Below are 15,646 nucleotides of genomic sequence, written 5' to 3'. Positions count from 1 at the left end.
TGCACTAGACTTTCACCACACCAGACTGCCTACCCAAAGTTCCCTCCTTCAACAAGAGACTTAATGGTGACGCCGTTACCTCCATGCCATGGAAAGCTTCAGCTGCCCATTTCCACACATTAAGCCTCTGTTAAAGGGACAGGACATTTTTTTTCTTCCTGGCTGCTGTCAACTCTCTACCACACAAACACTGAAAGTAGACAATACTACTGTTAGATGGATTTTTAATTGGTTGACTGATCGAACTCAAAGGGTGTTCATGAATGGCTTATCTTCATCCTGGAAAGAAGTTATTAGTGGGGTGCCACAGGGTTCTGTCCTGGGCCCAGTGCTATTCAATATTTTTATCAATGACTTGAATGATGGAAAAGAGAGCATGTTAATTAAATTTGCAGATGATACCAAATTAGGAGGGGTAGCTAATACCCCCAGAGTCAGAATTCAAAATGACCTGGACAGCTTAAGAGAGCTGGGCCAAAACGAACAAAATGAATTTCAACAGAGATAAATGTAAGATACTCCACTTAGGCAAAAAAAAGAAAAGAAAAGAAAAGAAATGCACAGATATAGGATGGGTGACACCTGGCTTGACAACACTGATAGATAGATATATATTTATTATTATGGCCTTTTGGCCAGCCAACTTGACAACACTGCATGCGAGAGGGATCTGGGAATCTTAGTAGACCTTAAACTAAACATGAGTCAACAGTGTAATGCTGCGGCCAAGAAAGCCGATTTTGGGCTGTATCAATAGGAGTGTAGTGTCAAGATAGAGGGATGTAATTGTACCTCTCTATTCTGCATTGGTTAGACCTCACTTGGAATATTGTGTACAGTTCTGGGCACTGTAGTTCAAGAAGGATATTGACATGCTGGAATGGGTCCAGAAGTGGGCAACAAAAATGGCAACAGGTCTGGAGTCCATGCCCTACAAAGAGAGGCTTAGGGAACTGGGGATGTTTAGTCTGGAGAAGCGAAGGTTAAGGGGGGGACATGATAGCTATGACTAAATATTTCAAGGGATGCCATGTCGAAGAGGGAGCAAGCTTGTTTTCTGCTGCCTCAGAGACTAGGATATGGAGTAATTGATTCAAGGTGCAGGAAAAGAGATTCCACCCAAACATTAGGAAGAACCTCCTGACTGCCAGGGCTGTTCGACAGTGGAATTCACTGCCACATAGAGTTGTGGAGTCTTCTTTTTTGGAGGTTTTTAAACAGATGCTGGATAAACATATGTTGGGAGTGCTTTGATTGTGTGTTCCTGCATTGCAGGGAGTTGGACTTGATGGCCCTTGGGGTCTCTTCCAACTCTATGATTCTATTATAGTAGAGCCACTGCTACTGTAAACATTACGTTAAAGTAATTTTTGACCACTATATGCAACACGAGCTTATTCTGCTCCATCTTTTAGACACGGTCTTGTTCACTGCTGCAAAAATAAGTTCTTTAGTACACTGTGTTCCTGCATGGCAGGGGGTTGGACTGGGTGGCCCTTGTGGTCTCATCCAACTTTATGATTCTATGAAATATTTAGAAACCAGGTGCCTGGGATTCTTCCAGCCTGAAGCGCTGTAAAATTGCATTACCCCAAGAGAAAGACATCCATTGATGGATTTTGAGCTTTATGATTTTACGTTATATGCTTTTATTGCTTGTTTTTATTTTATCAGTTCCCTCAAATAGGTCTTTGGAGAGATGGCCTATCAGTCTTCTAAATAAACAAATAGGCGCTCCCAAATCGAAACCCTGTGCCACATCACAGGCCTCCCAACATGCCACAGACTGAAAGAGAGCCATTCTTGTAACACTCCCAGTTGTACACCACCACTCTTTCTAGGCATCGATGAAGGCTGTTCTCTGCCTGCTGCACCATATATTTATTTACTCTGCAAAAACCAGTCTTGCATTAGCTTCTGAAGCAGGATGTGTTAGTAAATGGACCACAAATGTCTTTTTTTTAAAGCAATATATTAAACATTCATAAGCTTTAATCTCACAACAGATAAAGCTGTACTTGTGGCAGAACAGCTGCAACTCACATTCAACATCGGTAGCTTGATAGGCAATTAACTGGGGGACTGAGGGAAAGCAGCACATTGGGATTTTGTGCTTAGATAAGCAACAACAACAAAATTAAAATAGACCCACTCTACATCGGACCATGACTAAAAAACAAAGAAGGTGTTTTGCTAGCAAGTTATCATACTTAACAGTTTGAAACGGACCTCAACAACTGTATCATGCGGAGTGAGAGCTTGTACACGATGGCGCTTTAGTGTTCATGCGCGTGCATTTCAATCCCGGTTAGGTTGCTGTAACACACTTTACTTGGGGTTGGTATGGAACTGGAATGGAAACCTCAGCTTACCTAAAATGCAGAAGCTATTGTCAGGGTAGGGATACAGAGATTCTGTTACCCTGTTGTGGAAAGATCTGCAGTGGGGGTCATTGTTTCAAGGCACAATTCAAAATGCTAGTTCTTACCAGTTGCAGCAGTGGCGTAGTGGTTAAGAGCAGGTGCATTCTAATCTGGAGGAACCAGGTTCGATTCCCCGCTCTGCCGCTTGAGCTGTGGAGGCTTATCTGGGGAATTCAGGTTAACCTGTGCACTCCCACAAACTCCAGCTGAGTGACCTTGGGCTAGTCACAGCTTTTCAGAGTTCTCTCAGCCCCACCTACCTCACAGGGTATTTGTTGTGAGGGGGAAAGGGCAGGAGATTGTCAGCCCCTTTGAGTCTCCTACAGGAGAGAAAGGGGGGATACAAATTTAAACTCTTCTTCTTCTTCTTCTCTTCTAAATGGGTTGGGGCCTGGGTGGTTAAAGGACTGCCTCCTTCTATATTGTCTGGCTCACCAGGGAAGATCAGCCTCACAAACCTTTCTCTTCAAAAGTGAAGTGTGTGGCAATTAGAGCGAGTGGCACCTTGCTTGTGAAACGCCATTGCCCTTGAGACTTCCCCTCACATTGTTCTGCTTGAAGTACCAGACTAAAATGTTCGAATTCACCCAGGCTTTTTAATTAAAGACTTGATTTTTAAACACTACTTTAGCCTGGAAACTGACTCTCCCTGTGGTCTGTTTTTATTATCTATGTTTTTACCCTGCGTTGGGGCTTTTTTAAATGCAGGATTTTTAATTAATCTCTTTTAATGTTTTGTTTTGATTATTTTTATTTTGTAAGCTGCCTAGAGAGCTAGTATAAAAATGCTCTAAATGAGTAAATAAAATGAATTTACATCAGATGCCCTGGAGGCGCTCACTTCCCCGCATCTCTGTTCAACAATTTAACTTTTAAAAATGAAGGGCAGTAGGTTGGAACTTCATGAATAGTACAGCACATGCATGTCGCACAAATACTTCTTAAAATTGCTCTTAAAAATGATATATATGCAGTAAGTCACTGGAAATAAGTACCAGAAAATAAGGAACACACATGAGCACTGAGTACCATAACTACCATCCTGATCTTCAGGTAAGAGCAAACATAAAAAAGGAAACCACAAAACTCTTCCCCCTTCCCTTCTGTCTGCCATTCTAACCCCCTCAAAAGCCCTGGCAAACAGATAGGCCTTGCAGCATCTCCTGAATATTTCCAAGGAAGGGACCCGTTCACCTCTTTAGGGAACCTATTCCACAGAGCCAGGGCTACAGCAGACAAAGGTACAGCTTCAGTTGGTGCCAGACAGGCTGCTCCATGTGGTGGAATAACCAACAGATTATTATAAGCTACATTCCCCACCAATCCTGTGCTGGAGGCTGGAAAGAAACTGTTATCACTGTATAAACTCTCTGATCAAGACCATAATAACTAAGTGATGTCAGCCCTGACTGGATAGCCATGCTAGTCTGATCTTATCAGATCTCAGAAGCTAAGCAGTACTGGCTATACATCATACTTAGATAGGAGACCACCAAGGAAGTCCAGGGCTGCTATGCAGAGGCAGGCTATGGCAAACCACCTCTGAATGTCTCTTACCTTGAGGGGCTGCCATAAGTCAGCTGTGACTTGACAGCACTTTCCATCCATGTGCCATGAAGCTGCAATGGACTCAGAGTTACTCCCTCAAGGGCTTTTCAATCAGCAGAGGCGATTTGCCATTGCTTTACTCTGAATCACAACTCTGATCTTCCTTGGTGGATTCCCAGCTAAGTACTAATTAAGGCAAACCTGCTTAGCTTCTGGGGTGACCATGATTGCTACTGTTTTAATACTTATTTTATGTATTCATTTATTACACTTTCAGTTACAAGCAAAAAACAACACCCAAATCTCGCCCTCTGCCCTTCTTAAAAGATGCCTGCCATTCAAACCTCCTCAAAAGCCCTGGCAAACAGGTAGGCCTCGCAGCATCTCCTCAAGATCTCCAAGGAGGGGACCGCTTCACCTCTTTAGGGAGTCCATTCCACAAAGTCAGGACTACAACAGAAAAGGCCCAGGCTCTGATTGGTGCCAGACAGACCACACTCTATGTGGTGGACTAGCCAACAGATGATTCTAAGCTACTTTCCCCACCAAACCTGTGTTGGAGGCTGGAAGGAAACTATCCTGTTATCACTGCATAAACACTCTGATCAAGACCATAACTGTGATAAATGCTCTAAAGTAAGGTCTTTAGTCCATGTTCTGTGTGTAAAATGCCATCAAGTCACAGCTGACCTACGGCAACACTGAGGCGTTTTCAAGGTTTACAGAAGTGGTTTACTATTGCCTTCGTCTGCATTGTGGCTCTGATGTTCCTTATTAGTCTCCCATCCAAATACTAACCAGGGTCCATCCGGCTCAGGTTCTGAGATCAGGCTAGCCTGGGCCATTCAGGTCACAGCTAGTCCACATGACATAACCCCAAGTATGTATTCCTACATGAGCATTAGAAGCAAGATATGCAAGTAAAATGTGTAATACAAAAATCCCATAACAGTGGAAGACTGCTTTTTACATAAGTGTGTGCAATAGAAGTTTACCAAGAAATGCAAGTAACAGCTGTTTAAAAAAAAACCCATAACATTGGAAGGCTGCTTTTTAAAGAAAGGCGTTCATTGAAGCAATGCTTTCTGAGGGATTAAGAAGAGAGAAGAAAAAACTAAGGCTGTTCGCATCGCTTCTTAAAACAGGAAAAAAGCTACACATTTGCAACACTTTTGCTGCCAGTGAGCCTCAGTGGAAGCACAAGGGCTTACTTTTGAGTAATGCACACAAAAGATCAGGCTAGGAATCCACTCATTCTCAATGCATCATACTCAGTCTCAGAGCACCCTCCATTCCCAACGTGGTCAATCCCCCCACCATAAGCGACCCCTGCTGCAAAAATACACACCCCCTTCGCGGGTAGGACCTGCAGCCCCCTTCCACACCACCGGCCTCTTCACAGCATCGGTAACCCTAGCAACCTCCCTCCGCGCCGCCATTGGTCGATTCAACGGCGGCCGGCGACCAATGGGCGCGTCTCCAGAGCCGGGCTCTTCCAATGGGGGCGAGGCACAGGGCAGGGCGCCTTGTTGACGTCCGCCGAGGCGAGCGAGGGGGGTGCTGGAAGGGGCGGGAAGGAGGGAGCGGATCGCAGGCGAGGGAGGCGGCGGCGGTACTGGTGCTGCTGCTCGGCGGTGGCGCGTTATTTCCCCCGACCATGGACACCCCGGGGTAGGGCCCTTCTCCCGGCGGGGTGGCTCCGGCCCCTCCGCGCCCGCGGTGAGTGAAGCGCCCTTGCAGGCTTTGAGGGCAGAGCAGGGAGAAGGCGGTGGAAGAAGCTGCGTGCTTGCTGGGTGGGGGGGTCCCTTTAGGGCACGGGGGGAACAGCAAGGAGGAACTCCGTGCCCTGCCCCGGGGAAGCTGTTCGCTCCTCCTATATGAACCCCCCACGGTTACTGCTTCCAAACTCCCGTGCATTTCTTAACCAGGTCTCCTGGCTGTCGCTGCTTGCAATGTGTCTTCCCTGCATTAAACAGTTGGCTCTCCCTTATCCTGCCTCCCTCCCTGGGTCATGCATTTGCATTTGGCCACCTTTTTTCCTGTTCAGCCCGCCTTTCCCTTTCTCGCTCATTTTAAAGCTCTGTGTCTTCCACCATCTCCCCAAGTATCCGCGTGTTTACCCTCTAAGTAACCTTTCCTGCTTGTCGTCCCTTGCTTTCTCCCGCGAACAAACGAGGCAGTTATTTTTCTGTCCGAAAATATTGATTTTCTAAGTACTTTTCCTGTCCTCGGTGTCCTTTCCCTTTCCCAACAATTTATCTCGGTCTTCTACCCAGGCTCCACCTAAATTGCCTTCCTACATCCTTTTAGCAACTTCCCTTATGCAGATTTCCTCCTCGTTTTTTTTTCTACCTGGCTCCTGTGCCATTTCTTGCACAATCTGGTTTCCTGCATTTCTCATTCTTTTCCCAGTAACACTTTCCCAGGGAATTGCCATTCGCTGTCAGACACCTTGTATTTAAGCTACTTCCTTTGCCTTTCTCCATTTACCCCAGTACCTCAAATGTCCCTTCGTTAAAAACTGTGTCCACAGAGCCAGTAGGATGTGATGGTTAAGAGTGGTGCGCTGTAACCTGGAGAACTGGGTTTGTTTCCCCACTCCTCCACATGAAGCCTGCTGGGTGACCTTGGTCTGCTAACAGCTCTTTCTGAACTCTCTCAGCCCTACTTGCTTCACAAGGTGTCCTTTGGGGAGGTAGGGAGGGAGGACAATTGTAAACTGCATGGAGTGTCCACAAGGTAGAGAAAAGCGAGGTTTAAACACCAACTCTTCTGATTTTCCTCTTATTCATCTTCCTGCTCTGTTTTGGTGCGTCTTGCCTAACGTCCTTCATTCCTCCCAAACATTTCCTTGCATTAATCGCTCCCCTCTTGGCTTTGGCCTCTCCTCAGGATGGGTCCTCTGATTCAGACCAGGCTTTCCTATGTTTTATTCTTCAATATTGCTTTTCTGTATATTTTTCTACACTTTTCCCGTTCTTAGAGCCGTAGAAAAACTGTACATCCCTTCTGTCTGCATAAGCCCTTTCAATCCTCTTCCATGGTTTTTTCATGTGTGTTAAACCATTGCAATTATCTTCATGTTCCTTCATCTTTGCCCTCCCCATTGCTTTATTACAGAAATTCCTTCCTGCTTTTTCAGCTTCTCTTTAACCTCCACCCCCACCCTCTTATTTGGCTTATCTTCCCTGGGCTTCTAAATCCTTCTCTCCCTACCTGCAACCTCCCCTTACTCATCCTTCCCCCCATCTTGCATCCCCCCCCCCCCATTCCTCCCATTTGGTTGTTAAAGCTCTTGTTGACCAGGCTGGCTCAGTGAATCCACGTAAAGCCCTCCGTAGCTCATTTTCTGCAGCTACTACCCTTTTGTAGTCACTGAAGCCCAGTAGAGAAGAGGGAGGGAGAGGAGCAGCAGCAGCCGAGGCTGCCTGATTTTGGCTGCGTGTTCTAGGAGTGCGACAGACGGCAATGTGTGTGGACGGAAGCTGTTTGCACTCTGGGCGAATGAGAAGGCAGGTGTGTGTCTGTGTGTGGGAGGGGGGACATGCTGTTTGTTCCTGGAGCTCTTTGATAGTGCAGGAATGTGTGGTATGCCTTGGAAACCCGTTGCAACAGATTGCTCCTTGCCCGGTTCTCTAGCAGCCAAAGGTCACTAGACCATCTACCGGGCAGCAAGCGAGCAAGCTTCCCTGTGCTGCCTGCAGAGAGAGAGAGTGGGAGAGTATCTGTACTGAACATGGTATTTACACAGGATCAGGTTAGATTCTCAGTCACGTTGCTTTGCTTGGAGAACAGTTCTGAAGGCCCTAGTGATGATCATGAATCTGGCATATCCTCGTTGAGTAATGCTAGGGACAGATTTCCCCTCCCCCCCTACTTCTATGGCATCTTCTCATTCAGGCATCATTCTGGTTGGAATTGTATTAGATGTCTTGGGGAAAAAATGAGTATCGATAACAGCAGTGGTGTCGAAAATGGGGGAAAGAGGGTGAATCTGTGTCACTGAGGAATGACTTTCAATGTCTTTCTGTGGCCAGAAACATAACTTGGAGATGTCTTCAAATAGCACTTTCTCGTTAGAGAAAGAGCACTGCTTCTTTTTGTTGTGTTGAATAAATATTTTTTTAAATCAAGAAAGGACTGTTTCTTAGCATTACTGAACTGTATTTACAACCCTATTATTCCTATCTGAAAAAGAACAGAGAAAGCAGTGTTTTACCAGAGATGGAACAGAGAGAACTGTCTGGTACTATTAAATTGTTGAGTGTGTCAATTACCAATTGAAAGGCCGCAGAAGGGCAGCAGGACACAACAATTGTCAACATGTCTTTTCCTAGATTTATGTTTAGAAGTAGCATGTATTGGGTCTATTCATCTATTCAAGTTGTCAAAGCCGTTTAACTTGATATTTGTGAGGAAGGGGTAGCTTAGGCCAAGAGACTGAGGGGTTGGGGAGTGGGCTTTAGGAAAGTTTTGAGCACGGCAGTTGAGATATAGGTGAAAAGGGAATCATGTGCAGGCCTGAACATGACCTAAAAGTAGTTGTTTTCTGTTTGATTTTTTTAAACTGCCAGATGAAAGGAAATAATTACAGTCTTTAGGTAAGAAAGAAATTGTAGCTGCCGAGCAAGTCCAAAGCATTCCACATAAAATATTGTCCTAACATGTCTGGGGCAGTCTTTGTGAATAGGACATCATGATTTGGCTATTAAACCTTTGACTAAGACATGTGCTCAGAAGCATTATAACATTTATACTGTACTCTGCACCAAAATAGATATTCCTGTTATTCTGCCGAAATACTTTACATTCATGGAGCTTGAACAGGTCTGCTGCCTGTATGCTGAATGATATTATATGGGAGAAATGTGCCTTTTACTAGAAAGCAGGTTTTCAGTCTTCATACCGATATGAAATGTTAAATAAACATAAATCCTGGCATTTTTTGCAAGCAGCATGTCTATGCAATCTTACTGTTTGGGTATATTGTTGTGCCTAGTATGTTGGAATGATGTTTATATTTCAAGTTCATAGGTTTCCTGAGTGACTCTTTATGTGCTTAAGCTGATGAATTAGCATCATGCTTCCAAAGGATTGTATGTACTAGTGTGTTGAAATAGATGACTCGTAGTAATTACGTAGCAACGATTTGGTAAAGCCTGTTCTCCTTTTGAATGAAGGGTAATAAGTTATGTTGAAATGTGTTTTAATATTGGGGGTTGGAGGGTGGAATCTGAATGCTGCTGTACTCAGTGCTCATCGAAAGATTTAAGAACAGTAACCCCCTCTTAAATATATCCTGAATGCCTCCCCAAATGATCTTGACTGCTGTGTCATCTGACGCTTATTCGTTCCCCACCCCCCACACACATGCAGCCGCTCCAAGCACTCTCAGGCAAGCTCCATTATATGTCATTCTCTTTTCATTTAATATTAGCAGTTATGGAACCTTTAATTCCCCCTCCCCCCTTCCATTCTACTATTTCTATGGCCTCTTTTCTTGGAACCAGAAATTTCACCTCTTGCTGCTGTTATCAATTTCCCTGTTATTTCATTTTAAGTGGCATTCTCTTTTCTTTGTTGAGGTACGATGTTTCAAGTAATAAAGTGAATTTCTGCTTTTGTCACATTCAAGTAATAGTAGTCTCCAAGAATGCTTGAGGAAGCGATCTCTAAACAAGATTAAGAGCAACCCAGTCGGTTGTTCGCTGCCTTGAAAGGTGAAACGTATTCTGGGGAAATACTTGTGATGTTCTATGATATGGCACATCATTATTGTCTTCTAGTGATCCCAGTGATTGTAGCAGGTTTAACTACTACAGGCTCAATAAACCCAACAGCGATCGCTGCTTGTAGTTGTTTTGCTTTTGCTGCCAGGATATCCTTGTTGGTGTATCCTGAGGGGGGCAGGAGGCTGGGAGAGGATTGCGTTGCATTCTTCCCATACAAACTTGCTTCCTTTTTCTCTGGCCTGTTGCCAGCATTGGAGCCTTTTGAAAGGGACCTATACTTTGCATCCATTTATAGTATGCAGCAAAACAACTCTTACGCTGCCTTTAAAACATAATAGATCTTCCATTTGTGCAGGTGCAAACTCATTCTCCAAATATAATTATACTTTTACTAGATGGCCATAGCAGGGTCAAGAGAGCTTATTTAATATAATGCCCATATATCTGCAGAATGTTAATCCCTTTTTCAGCCCACAAGGAATTATAAAGTAAATTAGGTAGAAGACTAGATCAATATTTTATATTACCACTGTAGGCTCGCAACTTGGGAGCCGAGTTTCTGAGACTGCATGCAGTGGCACGTGGACTCTTTGAGTAAAGCGGGAGTGTCTAAAAGCTTCAGTGACTCTTTGAGTAAAGCGGGAGTGTCTAAAAGCTTCAGTGAGATCATTTGCAATCAGAGGTTGGCGTGACGTCCCAAGAGAAGCTGTTGACTATTTTGCTTATTTACTTCATTCATGTTGCACCTTTCCCCTCACCCAGTGGTTCTCAACCTTCTTAATGCCGCGACCCTTTAATACAGTTCCTCATGTTGTGGTGACCCCCAACCCTAACATTTATCCATTTTACAGATGGAGAACACTGATGCAGAGAGTCTTAGGTGACCCCTGTGAAAGGGTCGTTTGACCCCCCAAAGGGGTCCCGACCCAACAGCATACGTTGTTCTTTTCATTCTATCCTTGTAAGGTATGTTAGGCTGTGCATGTGTGATTAGCCCAAGGTCATCCAGTGAGTTTCTGTGCAGAGTGAGGATTTGAACTTGGGTTCCTCAGATTCTAGCTCAGCACTCTACTACACCCCACTGGCTCTCATTCACATAGTAAAATAAGTGATCTGGTTTACTTCCTACACAGCACTTCATTCTCTCTTTTACAACCCAGTAAAGCACATTTGCATGTCACAAAATCTGTGGACAGATTGCTGCCTCTTCTTGGTTCCCTGGCAGCCTCCTAAGAATTTATTTACCTATTTAGAACATTTCTGTGCTACCTCTTCAGAGCTCTGATCTGGAAGACTGCAAATACCTCACTGTTTGTAGCCTTTCCCCATACAATAGTGGGAATACCAATAAGTTCACCAAGAATGGTAAATATTAGCATTTTACACCTGTGTTTCTCGTGTTGCTGGAGCGTTTAAATTTCTGCCTGTTTTGCCATCCAGCTATGAAGTCGTCTAGCTATGTCTGAAGTGACATATGACCATCTGCACTTGTGTAGCTACGCAGATGCAAGCTGAATTTTTTTTAAAGGAAAATAATGCGCCTCCTGCATGGCCATTTGCTTGCAAGCAGCTGCAACCCAGGATTTTTAAAAAGTCTCGCTTCTTTAGTGATTTAAAAAAAAACAGGTTGGGGGAAATAACACAGGGCAGACTCATTTTGGGGGCAGGATCTGTGTGAACTCCCCCCCCCCCATGGGTTTTTAGCATCCTACAGCCATGTTTACTGGTTTGTGTAGAAGGGAGCTGAATGAACAGTAATAAAGCATTTTCCTTTGCTAAATGTAGATATTGCAGCTCTTTTAATTTGGTAGATATATAAATGATCTTTGGAATTATTTGAATCGTGAACCCTTAAACCAGAGGAATGTGCTAACCTAAGCTGGCAGCACTAAGTTTCTGATCCCTTCTTGAAGTTGGAGGAAATTATGTCTTTTGAAGGAAGTACCTAAATTCCCTTTGTCGCTCTATTACAACAGGGACTGGAACAAAGCCTTTTAGCCTGCTAACAGATTTATCATGTATCTGATATATTTATAAATGCACTGAATAAAATTTTATAATCTGTTACTGAAACTTCATGCTGCAGAATTGGAACAAACTTACAGCGAGCGTATGGTAGATGCCCCTGCTTGGCTGAACAAGTGTGGTGGCTCAGGAGACCCAGCAATTTGCAGTCCACCTTCTGTGAAGAAAGGGGAAATTGGCTGTGGTGATAGTGTTACACAAGGGAATAGCATGAGGCTAAGAAAATGCTTTGGAAGGTAGGGAAAATTGTGGCCATGGAAACTGAAGGCAAGGAAGGCTGGTAGAGATATTACATAGCAGGCAAAAAGATACAGATAACCTAAGAAAGGTGGCCCAGAGAATGAAGCTTGAGGAAAAGAGCAAAAAAGATGAGGAACTGAGGCATGAAGGGGCTAATCCTAGAGGGACTCTGAAGAAACTGTGGGAAGCTTAAGCACAGCATCAGCAATTAGCATGGTTGTTGAAAGTCAGAAAATTTGAATGAGGGCCACACTATTTCTGTTTTGGTTTACAGCGAGGAGTTGGTTGGGTCACGGGAGCCCTCAAGCTCACTCGGCCTGATAACCTGGTTTTGATCATTTGTTACAAACCATCTTGTTGCCGAGCATGTTCACAACACCTTTCTACTTACCAATCAATTGTATCTGTCAAGCACCAGGCTTCACTTAGTCTGTTTTGGGATTAGAGCTAAAGGATTGTTGAAGATGTAATGCAGTGCCTCCGTGGGGGAAAAAGGTAGCACAGGGCTAGAGCACTGGAGATCTAGTCGTGGGGGAAAGTGCTGACAAGTGACAGCTGACTTGTGGCAACTTTGTAGGGCTTTCAAGGCAAGAGTTGTTGGGAAATGGCTTGCCATTGCTTGCCTCTGTGTGAGTTGAGAGAATTCTGAGAGAACTCTGGCTGGCTCAAAGTCACCCAGCAGGCTTCATGAAGAAAAGCTGGGAATTGAACCCAGTTCTCTAGGGTAGAGTCCATCACTCTTAACCACTGCACCGCACTAGCTCTCTAGTGATATCTAAGTAGTCTTAAACAACATTGCAACAGAAAGTACGAGGAAATTCTAAATGGATTTAGTTCTAAGGTAAGCCAGTTCTCATTGCCAGTGCTGCAAACTGGTAGAGCACTGTTGGGAATATGTGGAGAGTATGCGTCAGGCATATATTCTCCATCCTGCCTTGAAAGAAAGCTTTAGGTATATGAGCTGAATGGACAAAGAATATGGTTGGGGTATCCAGCAGAAAGTTGTATTGTAGGTAGAGGCATGGGTTTTCCAGGGAAAGTTGAATTTTAAATTTAAATAAGGTTAGCAACACCTAAATAGCATTCACGGAAGAAAGGAAATATGTCATGTACAACGCTGGATCATGTAAAAGCATTGGAGTTTCTTCATGTTTCAGATCCCATATTTAGCCCATCTGGTATGGTTTGCAGCAAAACAGCCCTGCCAATCTATAAATAAGCTATATTTATGTATGTGGGGCAGAAAATTTTCTGAAGAAAAATATAACCTTTGTGGGGGTGGATTTGCCATCCCATCACTAGTTAAAGGTTAGTACCTCAAATCTCAAAGGCATGTCTTTACCATTTCTTTGTTGCTGTTTTTGCCCTTGTAAAAATGTTCTTACACAAATGCTAACCTCTTGAAGAATTTAGAAATTAATCATTAGCAAAATGTGAGATGAAGTTCCCAAGAAAAAACATTTAGCATTTTATGTACTTAATAAGATATGTGTAGATACATCCATCTTTGGTCCTGTCACCCTTGTTCTTTCTTCCCTATTTACTGAAAATCTGAAATTTTCTCAGATTTTACTTTTCAGAAGGAATTCAAGCTTATTTATTTGCACCGTTGCCTTATTGTCATTATTCTAAATGTTACTGAGAAACAGCTGTTGGTTTCTTACCTGTGAAAGGTCCTTCTCCTCTGAGCTCTGAGGACTTATTTGGGTGATTACCACTGCTTGGTAGGGAGGTAGGAAATAGAATTACTGACCCATGGGACAACAACACATTATGGCATTTATTAGGCAGAATGTCAAAAGAGTGATTTACCATTGCCTTCCCCAGATATCTATACTTTACCTTCAGCAAGCTGGGTACTCAATTTACTGACCTTGGAAGGATGGAAGGCTGAGTCAACCCAACCCTTGAAAGGATGGGAAGGCTGAGCCGGGTGCCTGAACCCAACTTCTGTCTGGTTCAAACTCAGGTTATCAGCAGAGCTTAGACCTGTTGTGGTTTGTATCGTACTGTACTCCTCCATTTCCACCTCATTGCAACCCTGTGATGTATGTTAGGATAACCATGTGTGAGTAGCCCAGGGTCACCCAGCAAAATTTGAACTGGGGTCTTCCAATGTCTACTCCAACAATATCCAGTATGATACACTGGTAATAAACAACATGGCCATTCCACTCAGATCACTGCTTCTGTAGCTTTCTTGGCCTGGGCAACCCTGATAGAATGTCATAAACCCTCTCCAAAATGTTTCAAGTCGTGAACAAGAGGAGGCTCAGGAGCACCTGTGTTTTGCCAGGCAAGGGACATACAATCACAGGAACAGAATGCAGAACCGCACATTCAAAAGAACCTCTCATTGTATTAAAAATGTATTATTTGGAATGTTATATTCTTATCAGATCTAAACTTATTCTTAAACATTAAAAACATACACACATCATATGTAAGTTGTGGTATTATATTGTGCTCTTTGGCATATTTATGAAATTTAGTGGTATGATTACTTTCATTTTCTGTAAGAAAAGTTTGAAAATAATCCAATGCCAGAGAGAACAGCTGCAAATTGCTATATTTGATTCCACTTTAGCATGTGTATCTTAGTTTCTGCCATCTGGGAAGAAGGAATAAATGAAAGCTGAAAATTGGAAACAGAAATTGTGTGGTAACCAAATAAGTGCGTCTGAACAGAAATAGTCACACAAGGCACAGGAGGACTAGCAGCATATTTGGATATCAAGTTAAACCTGAGAACTTTGAACTGTTCAGTCGAAGCATACATATCTGGCATACTGTAAACAAAATAAACCGCATTTTAAACAACAAACATAGCCTTGAAAATATGTTGAATGTGTCTTTAGGAATATTCATTATCTAATTCTGTCCTTTGTCTTACATTAAACTTTTCTATATATATATATTTAATGGAGTAAAGTCTTGTCTGAAGCACTCATTTGCAGGATTATGCATTTGCATTAATGCAAGCAAAGGAAGAACAGAGTATTCAGCACCAAGCAGTGCTGTCAGTTCTTACTCTGGCCTGGTCCAGTCATTGCAGTTTTGTGGTCAGTGTTAGAATCGGGCTTCTTCCGCACAGCACAGGGAGAGAAGGTTGCAGGCAGAATAAAGTAACCAGCTCCCCTGCTTTCGCATTCGTATGCTTCTGTGCAGGCAGCGAATGGAGCCCGCAGATGCAAAGTGGGCTGCAGTCGCCCCTTGGCACTGAGGTGTGGCTTTAAAAAAACCCACACCTCCCTCCGCTGGAAATCTGAAGGCAGGGACTGTTAAAACCCAGGAAGCATGGCCAAGTAAAGTACTTCCTTGGGCGCAAAACGCATTAAAACAAGAGAATCGTGGATAACGCGATTCTCCAATAACCTATTTCAGTGGGGGGAAACGTGAGGCAGCCTCACTTTAGGGGTGGGAGCCTTGTGAAGTCCCCTTCCCAGTGGGTTTTTCCCTGTCCCCAGCTTGGGTTTATTGGCCCGTGCGGAAGGGGCCTGAGACTGGGGAGATCTTGAGTCAAACGTGCACTTGGCAGTGAAGCTGCCTAAGTGAATTTAAGCCATTCATTCTCTTAGCCTAACCTGCTATATGATGGTTACAAGATAGACCGAGAGATGGGAAAATGTTGAGTGAGGAAGGGTGGGATGAAACCTGTGATAGGTTGGACAGACATTG

At 43.7% G+C, this 15,646-nt stretch overlaps 2 protein-coding genes across 15 annotated transcripts in view; one reads left to right on the top strand and one right to left on the bottom strand.

The window, feature by feature from the left end:
• The window catches only part of CCDC148 (coiled-coil domain containing 148), a 166,888-nt gene extending 161,468 nt beyond the window's left edge, over positions 1–5,420 (bottom strand). For 2 of the 3 annotated variants that reach the window (XR_007243438.1, XM_048483322.1), the window contains exon 1: positions 5,320–5,420. The gene's annotated coding sequence lies outside the window, so the exon portion shown is untranslated. The remainder of the gene's footprint in view (positions 1–5,319) is intronic. The other variant, XM_048483323.1, reaches the window with a different exon arrangement.
• Positions 5,421–5,541: 121 nt separating this feature from the next.
• The window catches only part of PKP4 (plakophilin 4), a 145,258-nt gene continuing 135,153 nt past the window's right edge, over positions 5,542–15,646 (top strand). For all 12 annotated transcript variants that reach the window (XM_048483537.1, XM_048483534.1, XM_048483532.1 and 9 more), the window contains exon 1: positions 5,542–5,690. The gene's annotated coding sequence lies outside the window, so the exon portion shown is untranslated. The remainder of the gene's footprint in view (positions 5,691–15,646) is intronic.

The sequence above is a fragment of the Sphaerodactylus townsendi genome, linkage group LG02 (genome assembly GCF_021028975.2).
Source record: "Sphaerodactylus townsendi isolate TG3544 linkage group LG02, MPM_Stown_v2.3, whole genome shotgun sequence".
Lineage (NCBI taxonomy): Eukaryota > Metazoa > Chordata > Lepidosauria > Squamata > Sphaerodactylidae > Sphaerodactylus > Sphaerodactylus townsendi.
The sequence above is the reverse complement of the archived record's forward strand: the minus strand, read 5'-3'. Positions and strand labels throughout refer to the sequence as shown.